We start from the raw sequence: 12,960 nt of genomic DNA, 5'->3' as shown, positions 1-12,960 counted from the left end.
TACTTCAAAAAATCTGTTTTAGACTGTTGAGATTGATGAATAGATAAGATAATTCATATTAAAAAAAAGATAAGGTAATTATTTTTTTTGCCCTTGTGGATAACAAGTTCTCATGTCAGCTTAGCTGAATTTAAGAATTTGTTTTGTACCGAAAAGCAATTTAAATTACCTTGATTTTGGTTTTCGTTCATTGTATCTTTTTTTTTTGAATACTTCTCAATATCGGAGGCAACAAGACTCCAAGTAGAAAAAAAATGTCACCTATTGTACCAAAAGCAACAATTAACCATTCATATTAAGTTAAAGATAAATGTCTCAAGTAGTCGACGTATTTTGACTTTGTTTTGTTACAAAAATGTACAATTATTTTCGTTGAAATTATCAAATTAAGCTAAATGTTCGGTCCAAATTGAACTGTAAGCCAGAAATTGATTTGGTCAGTAAAACTTTTCAAACGACACCTTAACACGATTATTCGAGTCGACCCGTACCAAATATTGAAAATCAAATTGTTCTCGAAGAAGACCCAATAGGGATATGAAGGTTAAAAATTTACCCATTTCTAAGCTGAGCTCATTCTTGAAATCGGTGTTTGTGAATTCTCTTTTCAGCCTCATTGCTTTACCATAGAGTCGTTTTAAATAGAATAATGAAATGCAGACAATTTTCCCTGTTCGATTTTTTTCTTCAGAGTCAGATTTAGGCTTTTTCAAAAAGGTTGAAGTTTCCCAAACCAATAAACACGCCGATTCAAATGACATATTTTGTGCTTCAATTTTTTCATATCAATCAGAATCAAATATGAATTTCGCGGCTCTATCTGGGACATAATACAACATATCCACTCCACACTCAAAAAATCTAATTCTCAAGCACATTTTGATGATTCGAAAGGTTTTTGAGATTTAAGGGATTCCTAACTGATTATAAAACCCTCGAAAACTAATCAAAAATTTCAGAATTTTCTGGTAAAAATTCCGAATTTGTTGGTAGAAATTCCGTTTTGAATATTAAATTTAGAGTGAGACTTAACTCATTTAGGAGATTCTTCTTCAATATTATCTATATCAAAATTTTATGTTTGTTTTCGTATGCTTGATTTTCAATTCGAATCTATTCTATCTATATATATAAAAACAAAGACCTCTAAGTATCAAGTCGGGCTGTTGTTTTTTCGAACAAATTGTTCGCGACGCGTACATCATTTTTATGGTGCTGCCGCCCTGCGAAATGGGATCCAAGCTTTGCAGCTTTCCACTCAAGCATAGCAGGTATCAGGTATCAGAATGGGGGTAGGCTTAATAGCGGCACGTTATCCAAACATACGGGAAAATTGTGCCTAGCCATTTTTTATCCAAGATTTCATCATTTACCTGAGAAACCTGAAAAACCTATAAAGGAAGAAATAAATTCAATCTATTTAAGATGGCATAAAGCCTTTCCACTAGGGATCATTAGCATTAAAGCTCTTTTCTACATTCGGTAAGGAATGATAGAATGTTTTTTAAGTTTAATTTCTTAAACTCAGATTCGCTTATAGCGTAAGATCCCAGAGTACAAAAACGTAGTCTGGCAAATGAGGGACAGTTACATATAAGATGGAAGGGATCTTCCACATCTGATTCACAACTACCACATACTGGAGACTCAGCACGCTGAATGTTGTGCATGTGATAGTTGAGTTTACAATGACCGGAGAGTGCTCTGATCAAGATGCTGCAATGAGATTTATTTAAAGTTAATAAGTAACTCGATATGATTGGAGATGGTTTTTCTAAAAATAATTTAGTTTGACGACAAGTGTCCAATTCTTCCCAGTATCGTTCATGCTGGTTAGAGGACCAAGTTTGAATTTGGTTTCTGAACCAACATGGTGATATTGGGACAGCCGGCTCTGGTCCGTAAAATTCCTTTTCCGACCCAGCTCTAGCGAGTTCGTCGGCGCATTCGTTTCCAAAAATTCCCTTATGTCCGGGTACCCATAGAAGGTTTAATCCATTACCTTCAGCAAGTTCTTCGATTGCTTTCCGGCATGCGATTACCAGTTTTGATCTAGAACTGGAAGCACTGAGTGATTTGATAGCTGCTTGGCTATCTGAACAGAAATAAATTGTTCTGAACATAATCTTCTTTTGAAGTGCAATTTGCACTCCATACATAATAGCATATAGCTCAGCCTGAAAGACTGTACAATATTTTCCTAGAGGTTGAGCATATTCTCAAGAATGACCCCATTACAATATTAGTTTTTAGAGGATTAACTGACAGTTCTACATGAGAACACCATCGTTCAACAGAGCGCAGAGCTTGTTGCATTATATCAAATAATGTGCTTATGCACAAACCTCTTACCAGCAGAAGATAATCATCTGCGAATCCATAGGTTGGTATTCCACGGTCATTGAGTTTTCTCAACAAGCCGTCTGCAACTAGGTTCCACAAAAGGGGTGATAGTACACCTCCCTGTGGGCAACCACGTGTGCTAACTTTTGTTATTGAAGCCTGTCTTAAAGACGAATGAAGATTCCTGTTACTTAGCATTGCGCTAATCCAGTTAGTTATAACGCTAGGCACTCCATGAAGTAGTGCCGCATCCATTATTGATTTAAACGAGACATTATCAAATGCTCCTTCTATGTCTAGAAATGCTCCTAGACATGATTCTTTCTGTGAAAAACTATTTTCAATATTATGTACTACGTTGTGCAGAAGAGTTAATGTTGATTTTCCTGTTTGGTATGCATGTTGTGTCGCATTAAGCGGATGTTGGACAAGGCATTCTTGCCTGATATGATGATCAATTAAACGTTCAAGTGCTTTTAATAGAAATGAACTTAGACTAATAGGACGAAAGCTTTTGGCTTCGTCGTATGATGATCGTCCCCCTTTAGGGATGAATTTCACGGCTATCTGCCGCCAAAGTTTAGGAATATATCCATGAGCAAAACTGCTTATCATTATTTTTCTTAATATGTGTTTGAAATGATCGAAACCTTTTTGAAGCAAAACTGGAAATAAACCGTCACTTCCAGGAGATTTGTATTGAGCAAAACCATCGATTGCCCATTTGATCGATTCTGTAGTAACTATTTTCCGAGCAAAATGCAAGGAATCTAGATTTCCAGAAAAGAACTCAGGCTCTATCGATGAATCTTGATCAACACATCCTGGAAAGTGAGTATTGAAAAGACAACTTAATGTTTCTTCGTCGTTTGATGTATAATCACCACTAGGGGTTTTAAGGTATGAAACCTGATAATCTTTTGATTTGGCTAAGATTTTGTTTAACCTACTTGCTTCGTGCAAGCTTGAAATGTTTGTGCAGTAGCTCTGCCAACTTGAGCGTTCGGCAGCTCTTGTTGCTTTCCGGTAAGCTCTGCGAGCCAACTTGAAAGCATCAAAACCTTCCGTGCGCCTTCGGTTCCAAGAGCGTCTGCAGTTTTTTCGTAATTTACTGAGATTTGTGTTCCACCATGGTGTACTGTTTTTGTTGAATTTCAACGTTCGTAAAGGACAAGCTTCTTCATAAGAATTTATAATAATTTCGGTGGTTTTTGCAACCACTTCATCCAACTCAGAAGGAGTAGTAATTTCAGGTGTATATCCATGAAATTTAGTAGCAAGATGCTCCAAATATAGGTCCCAATTAGTTGTTCTTGGGTTTCTGAATGTAATTGTTTCTAAAAATTCACCTGAGTGTTCAAAATAGATAAACCTGTGATCAGAAATCGATTCTTCGTTAGGCACATGCCAATTTGAAATTTCCTGAGAAATTGTTCTAGAACAAAGTGTGATGTCAATCACCTCTTCTCTGTCACACCTAACAAAAGTTGGTTTATTTCCTACATTTAGAATTTCTAAATCAGTGCTGCTTAAATATTCCATTAAATTTAAGCCTCTCAGATTGATATCAGAGCTACCCCATACAAAATGATGGGCATTGGCATCACAGCCAATTACAAGAGGTATATTTTGTGATTCACAGAATGAAATGACATTTTTTAAATCATCCGTAGGGGATGATTGTTCATATGGTAAGTATGCTGAACAGTAGACGTATTTTCTATCAGGCAGCGAAACCTGAACGACGCAAATATCTCTTGTTGTTAGATTGGGAATAAGTGTTGCATTTAAAGAATTGTTTATCAATATACATGCACGAGGCATTATTCGGGCATTAGTCATTCCAATTACACTGAACACAGTAAAATTTGGTTTGAGCAAATTCCCTAAGTAAAAAGCTCCATTTCGGAAATAGGGTTCTTGGAGTCGGGCTGTTGTTTTTTCGAACAAATTGTTCGCGACGCGTACATCATTTTTATGGTGCTGCCGCCCTGCGAAATGGGATCCAAGCTTTGCAGCTTTCCACTCAAGCATAGCAGCTTTGCATTCAAGCTTTGAGTAAAAGCACATCATCACACGAATACAAAAATCAAGCGTCACTTCACTCACACAATGTTCATGTTTATATTGTTTACGATAATACAATTTGCACTGATGCATGTGTGTGCGTAAAAATGTTTAAACTCGAGGTTGGATCTCAACCCGTCAACCGTTATTTGGCGCTAGTGTTTTGTCGCCAGAATTTCGTTGAAGCCGATAGCACCTGATAAAAAGCAATTTCTGTGGGTTTGTTTGTTTGTTTGTTTGTTTGTCCTCTATAGACTCAGCCGCCTTAAGAGCTAGAGAGCTGAAATTTGGCATGGATGCTCAGTAGGACCAGGAATGATGAAAAATGTTTTCAGATTTTCGGATGACCCCTTCTGAAGGGGGTCGTCCATACAAGACAAATATTGTTTTCGCGATATTGAAGTTACTTTTCGTCAGATCGTGTTGAAAATTTGCACATGAATGTTTTGAGAGCTGGGCAATTGATTTCAGGTGTCAAGGTGTGTGTAAGGGGTCAGCCAAAGGGGTCGTCCATAATAACTGTTCGCTGTTTTTGCGATATTGACGTTATTATACATCGTATTCAGCTGAAAATTGGTACACGATACTTTTGAGTGACGTGCAATCGATTTGAGGCATCAAATTCATTGTAAGGGGCCGACAAAAGGGGTCGTTCATATCAACTTTTCAATATCTTAGTGATATTGACGATTTAATACATCGGATTGGAATGAAAATTTGCACATAGAAGTTATTAGAGACAAATAATTGATTTCACTTATCAAAATTAAAAACAGGGGTCGGCCAAGGGGGTCGCCCATATTAACTATTTACTGTTGCTACGATATTGTCGTTATTATACATCGGATTTAGATGAAAATTGGTACACGAGAGTTTTGAGGGACGAGCAATGGATTTCAGTTATTAAATTCAGTGTAAGGGACCGGCAAAGGGGGTCGTCCATATTAACCTTTCAATATTTTTGCAATATCGTCGTTATTTGACATCGGATTGTAATGAAAATTTGCAGTTTGTAGTTTTCGGGGACGGGCAATTGATTTCAGATGTCAAATGTTTTGCTAGGGGTCGACGAAAGGGGTCGTCCATATTGAATACTTTTTCACTGTTTTTAGAAATATTGACGTTATTATGAAATGGATTGCTTTGAAAATTTGCAAACGGGAGTTTTGAGGGAAGAGCAATCAATTTCAGATATCAAAGACTGTATAAGAGGCCACCGAAAGGTGTTTAACTTTTTGTCACGGTCAGATGTTACCTAATTTCATATTTAGTAGCAGACGACAGAAAAAGTAATCGTCCAATATATTATTACTTAACAATGAATTCCAAGGTGCATCTGGAAAATTTTCGGCAATTGACTTTCATACGAACTGTTCATAACCTATTCCAAGTTCAAAGCGAAACGGAGTTCATATGGGATCAGCTAGTCATCAATAGAAACTAGAAATAGAACGCTGTTTTGGAAATCTGGTTAAAAAAAAGGTTCAATTCTGGTTTTGCGTTTTATACAACATTTGACTCTCTGTTGTGTTATGAGCCTACTTGGTTGAATGATTCAACTGACTCAAAGCAATCGAAAGATTCCTTTTAATTCAACCAAGGTAAATGAAAAGTTCATATACCGGTATTTCGATAGCAACTTACTACCTTCTTCAGTGAGCGTTTTCGATTGAATGATTGATTGATTGATTAAAAGGAATCTTTCGATTGCTTTGAGTCACATTTAATTCATTATTTTTAAAATTCATATGCATTTTCGATATGTAGATAACGATTTTCCGAATATAAAAAAATAGAAACCATCCTAACTTAGAATCATCATTCGAATCCCATCTTTTCAGAACCAAAACTATCATTTAAACTCAGATTCAGATTAAGTCCCAAGAGCTTTATAATCAAGACAAAGAAAGATGAATATTTCTTTGAGAAAAACGGATCGCGGTTCATAATTTGGATTGTTAATTTCATTTCAAAATTTCAAAAAAATTTTAATCATAGTCGGTTTGTTTACAAATTCAGCTGAAAATCTCAAATGTAAAGTTGAATTTGACTTCTTCCTATGTAATCATCACGTTAAAAAAACTGCAGGGAATTAATTTTTTTTCTCGGTGTATTTTGTAGCATTATTAATATTACAGTCAAATTACACTCAAATTTCAAAATAAAATTTTAAATTTTGATCGAGTTTGCAAGAATCAGATTTGAACCGCAAAATGTTAATCTCTTAATTCCACTATTGAAAATTTGAATTACTTCCAAATAGATTTGGCTAATTTGAAATTGGAGGCTTTCTTTAAAACAATCGTATTCTACGATCAATTCAAATAAGCTAAAGCTATCAGATTCTTAAGCAAATTCAAAGATATTAACGATCGATGAAAGTAACTTCCCTTTTTTAACACTCAAGGCTTCGTTATACAAAATTAGCTCACCATAATGTCTAAAATGAGCGTAGTTTCAAAAGCTACGATTTAAAAAAAAAATTTAAAAGAGCAAAAGATGCATAATCAAAAAGTTAATTTTATTTTAAGTTCATGCATTTTTTGAGCAAACATACCATAAAAAATATGAAAAAAAAAACCCAATACTACTCCCTCCACCAATGACCCTACGACCTTGCTTCAACATAAATTGTTTTTCTTTCAGCTTAAATGTTCTTTATATGTATGTCTCTTGTATTCATGACTTGCAACCAGCCCTTTTGTTAGCTTTAACTGGTATTTTTTCAATTTTCCAATCAAATGTTTCGATAAAAATGGAACTATGCAAAGAAGAAAACGGATATTTTCTGGCCTAGCGAACGCCTCGCGCAGTAAGGCCGGAACAAATCTTTCCATGCAATCTTTCGGCTATTTGAATTTTTTTTCAAAATTTACATAAAATACTTCAAACTTTATTTATTTCCCCTTCGGTTTAGGAAACAACGAAGGGGAGGGGGGGGGGAGGGGAGGATGACAAAAGAAGGGATTGATATTTGTTCCAGCCTAATTTAAACTAAATAAAAGTGATACAAGACTCGTTAATGCAGTTTCGTTGAAAAAACCAAAATAAATCAGATTTGTACTGATGCAATCTAAAATATCTTCTCCATCTACATACTAAATAAACCCAGATAATTAAATTAAATTTTTATTTTGAAGTTTATACAGAAGGTGTTAAAGTTCAAGTAACAGGTAACTGAATCCCAATTCATTTCCAGTTAACTCAGTTTTAATATGTTGTTTTTGCAAATTCAATTCTCAGAACATAACAGACAGTTCTGATCAACGCAAATCTAGCTTTCCATCCGAAACAGGCAATCATCAATCCACGGTGGTTTTGCATAGAAAATCAATTGTAAATATACACTCACCATTCTATACATCGCTATCTTGTTCTCAGAAAGGAAAATGGAATCCGTAATTGTGCTAGATCCTGCGGAAATCACATGATAAATGGTTTGTTTTTGTGAATACCGAAATGGTTTTGGATTACATTGTGCTTAATTTATTAATTATTAGCTGACCCGGTGTGCTTTTCTACACCTTGTAAAATAATAATTTTAATTCGAATTTCTTGTTCAATTTTCAACATCATTATATAGATATCAACTCCGTTAAATGAAAGTTCCAGATTGAGTTTTGAATTACAATACAAAAAAGATTAATTCTAACTTTTTTAAATATTCTTTTATGTTCTCGAAACCTGACCAAAAATTTGTTTTCCAATCATTATTTTGTATCTAAAATTAAAACTCTGTGTTTATTTATTCAGAAGTTCGTAAATTCTACCAAAACGAATTTTTTTTTGTTTAAAATTCCACTCGCATGCCAAATTTGGTTCCAGTCAGTGAAGAAAAATATGAAAAAAGCAAGAGTCCAAAATTCTTATTTCCATAGACTTTCTTACGATAAATTTGACCCCATTTGCATAAAATATTATCGAGTTATCCATCCCCCCACTGAAAGTTTCCCAAATAAGCATAGAAACATTTCTCTATTCCAAATACCCTCCCCTACATTTTTTTTTATTTCGTATGACTAATTCTATAAATATGCAACAAAAATGAATGTGGCGGTCGTCTACTCTTCCTATATCACTCAATGGCAAATAGAACGGAAGAGTCCCAAATAATTATAGATACCTTCATTACTAGTACCAAAATACCATCCCATACAAAATTAGGGTTCTTTCGACTGATTAATTTTCGACATCTTAAAAAAACTGTGGTTGTCCCTCCCCTCTTCCTTTTTGTGAAATGGGATCAAGGAGGGGTCTCAAAAAACCATAGAATCTTTTCAGTATCCAAATATCTTCCCATGCCAAATTCAGTTCTATTTGCTGAATTATTTCTCCAGCTATACAAAAATTGTATTGGAGCCCCCTCCTCCTTCCTGTTTATCCAATGAAAGGTGGGAAGGGCTTCAAACCATCTTGGGAATATTTCGTTCATCCAAAAACTATCGCATTCCAAATTTGATTTCCCTCGCTTGATCAGTTACAAAATATTGCAAAAAATTGTATGGGCCCCCTCCCTTCTTCATATCCTCTCAATGCAAATCGGGAGGTGTCTCAAACAACCATAGAACGTTTTCCCACATCAAAATATCCTCCCATGCCAATTTGGTTCCATTTGCTCGAATAGTTATCGATTTATTTAATAAAAATTTATGGACGCCTCCCTCCCTTTGTTTCTCTTCACAGGAAAAAGGGAGGGGTCTCAAATAATCATTGAAGCATTTTTCGTATCCAAATACCCTTGCATGCCAAATCTGGTTCCATTTGCTTGACTAATTCTCGAGTTATGTAAAAATTTGTAAATGTAAAAAAAATGTAAAAAATTATCTCCTTAAGGGAGGGGTACCAAATATTCATAGAAATATTTCTCGTAGCCAAATATTTTTCCATGCCAAATTTGGTATCATTTGAATGAATGCTTGTCAAGTTATGCAAAATTTTTTTGTTTGTTTTAGAAACACCCTCATCCCTTCTAGTAAGAAGGAGGGGTCTGAAACTGTAATAGGAACCTTCCCCGGCCTTAAAAGCACATATATGTGTATAGTGTATAGGTATACCTGCCTAGTTTCAAGAAAATTGGTTCAGTAGTTTCCAAGTCTATAGGCAACAGACAGTCAGACAGAAATCAATTTTTATGTATCTAATAGATGGATTGTTTTCTTATTAGATGTAATTTATTTTACATACTGACTATCCATTTGAAATGAGGAATTTTACCGAGAAACTAATAGATTCACTAATGTTCATCATCATCGGCTGTGTTTCTTTTTACGTATAATATCAATGTTTTAAATCCGTTAGTTTATTCTGATGTCAGATTTTGTTAAACAAGCTTGTTTGCTAAGGTTCTGTAGCTGAGTCGCTGTTAATTTAATTTATACATAACTTTGGGCTGTAAATTTTGTAATGTTCTAGGATTTTTAAAAGAATTTATTTAAACTATAGCTAAGAATATTTGGATTATAACTGAAATTCCTCATCAAATTTTACGTAACATTCACCGGCGCTATAACTGTTCCACGTTAGTTTTTCACCAAGTTATGCTAGGGAGGTGTTCATAAATTTCCTGTAAACTTCTCTGTTACTCTGTCCAGAGGCCTGATGGGTCGGTTTGAAGGTTTTCCGCAAGAAAATCCACACCCCACACATGACACAGTCAGTCAGCTAGTCGAGTCTATATGTGGCAGCATAATATGAAGCCGCCAAGTCAAGCTTCAGTGACTTTTCTTCATGAAACCTCCTTACGCCGGCACCGGTATGATGTAATGGAAAAACTGTATCAAATATTTGGTTCCACCTTTGCGTGCTGCAGATAAACATTCACTTTTTCTACTGTTGTCCGTCCGTTTTTTTTTTTTTATATTTCGATCGACGTGTAACATCACTATCGATGTGCTCCGATAGTTGTTGGATATAAATGTAGGAAATGTTTTCATCACCTCTGATGACGTCCCAATTAAATGTTTATAATAATTTGAACGGAATTCAAAAACCGAGTTCAGTATCTTGAATGTTTTAAAAGAAGATGTTTCCATTGCAATGAATTTTATCGAACGTTAAACCTTTCATTCAATCAAACCTCAGAACAATTGCCGAATTCCCTTCCCACCTTGATCCGATTTCGGTAGACTCGAACCGTATTTTTTCATCCGATAAATTTTCAAACCAGTAAAACACCAATTATATTTTTATTCTTCCTTTCAGCGATCGTCGATAAATCACTCTAATGATTTTATTTTCGTTCTCTTGTTTTTCTTCCGACAGGTTGTGCTGACGAACTTTGAACCGGGTAGAGGAGCCAAATAAAACATCCAATACTTGCCAGCCACTGCGCCAAAGTGGATTTCCCGTGAAAAAATATCGATGCATTTATCACTTGACAATGGTTCGATATTATTCCAATCCGCGTGTTTGATTAATTGGAACATGTTTTCATTTTTTGCGGTTGTCAGAAAGTCGAAATCGAGAAGGATGATTGATATTCGAATGATAGGGGGAAAAATTTGTGGTTTTATACAGAAGTCATCCAAATCGGATGAAATTTTCCATTTAATGTTTCCATGTTTTTCGTTCCCCGGAAAATGGTTTCAAGTAACTTTTAACATAACGTTTAGGTATTTTTTGTGCTTTAGATCAACAAACATTTATCACTTTGGGAAACGTAAAATCTTGTCTTTTTTGCTGAAATTTATCGTTTACCTAAGTTTTTGCTCGACACTCCCGGCTGCAAATGAACCCCAGCTCAAGCAAACAAGCACAGCCCGGCGATTTAAGACGGTAAATGTATCGTCAATGATCCACGACATGTGTTCGCCGCGTTGTTTTACCGCAGCTTAGTTTGGAATGTAGAAGGGCATGTTGGTGCAGTTCGAACAATATATACAACTTGCTAACTATACCAGTTCGATTATAAGGAAATAACGTGTCATTAAATATGCAGCCGTGAAACGATATCGGATAAGGGTAGGGGGTTTGTCTTAGAAAAGCGCGCTGAATACCTGGTGCAACTTTTATTGCTCTGCTTTGAAAAAAAAAAACGAAACTTTTACAAGCGTAGCAAGTAACGGTTGAAAAAAGATTTCTTGAAAAATAACACTGGGGAAAATAATTTTCTTTTGTAGATGGTCTTCTGTAGAAACTGGTGAATAAATTTTCACAGAAGTATTTTGTGAGACGAACTATCGAGTTCGTCTATGTAAAATGTTTGTAAAATTTGGACCCAAAATCGCAAAAAAAAATTTACGTTTTCTTACGTATTTTTGGGATATGAAAGGTATTTTTTTTTAAAGATTTGCGTAATTTTTATTACGGAACTTACAATAATTCTGAATACAAATTTTGAAACCTACGAGAAATTTAACAGAAGTTTATTTTAAAATATTATCTGAAGTTTCTTGGGCCAGACATGGTTTGGAGACTCTCCGATTCTAGTAAGAGGAGGCTTCCATACTGATCAGCACTAAGTATGACAAAACATGAACAATTTTGAGGTGATTTCTAAGAAAATAACGCAATTTTGAAAAAGCGAGATAGTTAAGTATATTTAATGCAAATGTTACTTTTATACTGGGTGTTTCCATGCTAAATAAACGTGTAATACAACATAACTCATACAATTGCTTAGCGATTTTTGAAGATAATAGATGGTTTATTTTTGTTGATTTGAAGAGGAACAGAGATCTTATACAAATTTTTATGACGTGAAAATTGGTGCTCATGGATTTTTGGCCAATGATGATTTAGGCCTTCCGTCTATACGGAGAAGGGGTTCTCATACAAAACGAACTGTGACGCAAATCAAACCTTTTTCAGGTGGTTTTCATAAAAAATGATTCACAAGCATGTTTGATAAAAGGAGTTGATTTGAATATTATGCAGAGAGACCTTTCTTGCTTTTGTAACGGAAGGCTTTCACATAAACTTCATAAAAAACGGCAAAACTCATAGAACACTCGTAGTCTTTATTCAATAAAAACGATTAATTTCCAAATCTTTGTTATGTTCTACAGGTTTGCCAAAAAGTGCACAAATTGATTAAATGAATTTTACCTATTTTCTAAAGCTATCTCGAAAACAATTGAAAAAAAAATTACATACTAGCTGACCCGTAAATCATTTTACCCGTTACTTAATAAATCGTTGGAAAATGTTTACAGTTCTTTAACTTCTTCGTGCTCGTGAATCAGTTCTCATGAAAATCGTCTTCAAGTTGTTCGATTTTTGTCCTGTTTCTAATTGATTTTTGTTGAAAACGCAGGTTTCAGTGGTGGAATAGAGTTATCTTTATTCATGTTTCGTCTGTTAGGTCATTAGAATACAACTATATTAATTAGCGATAGCTAATTGTCACTTTCCACTTCTTATAATCACTAACCGGGAAAGTACTCATTTCTCATTGAGTACTTTGGTATTCCTACCCAGAATATCTGGCAACACTGTTGTGTTACCACAAACCCAATTTGAGTATTCTCGCCTACCCGTGTGATGATGTAAACATTTGTACCGTGTTTACCATCATCACCTGTCATCAGCAATCATCGATCTATTGTTCTC

At 35.0% G+C, this 12,960-nt stretch overlaps 1 protein-coding gene across 5 annotated transcripts in view; it reads left to right on the top strand.

Annotated features, from left to right (window-relative positions):
• Positions 1-12,960, top strand: part of LOC129745322 (polypeptide N-acetylgalactosaminyltransferase 5) — a 361,703-nt gene that overhangs the window by 133,596 nt on the left and 215,147 nt on the right. The window contains exon 1 of one of the 5 annotated variants that reach the window (XM_055738320.1): positions 10,671-10,696. The exons of 3 other annotated variants lie outside the window; for them this stretch is intronic. The gene's annotated coding sequence lies outside the window, so the exon portion shown is untranslated. Of the gene's footprint in view, positions 1-10,670; positions 10,697-10,776; positions 10,793-12,960 lie in introns of those variants that run through there. One more of the 5 variants, XM_055738321.1, reaches the window with a different exon arrangement.

This window comes from Uranotaenia lowii, chromosome 2 (genome assembly GCF_029784155.1).
Source record: "Uranotaenia lowii strain MFRU-FL chromosome 2, ASM2978415v1, whole genome shotgun sequence".
Lineage (NCBI taxonomy): Eukaryota > Metazoa > Arthropoda > Insecta > Diptera > Culicidae > Uranotaenia > Uranotaenia lowii.
Note: the sequence above shows the minus strand (reverse complement) of the source record. Positions and strands in the feature narration are given on the sequence as shown.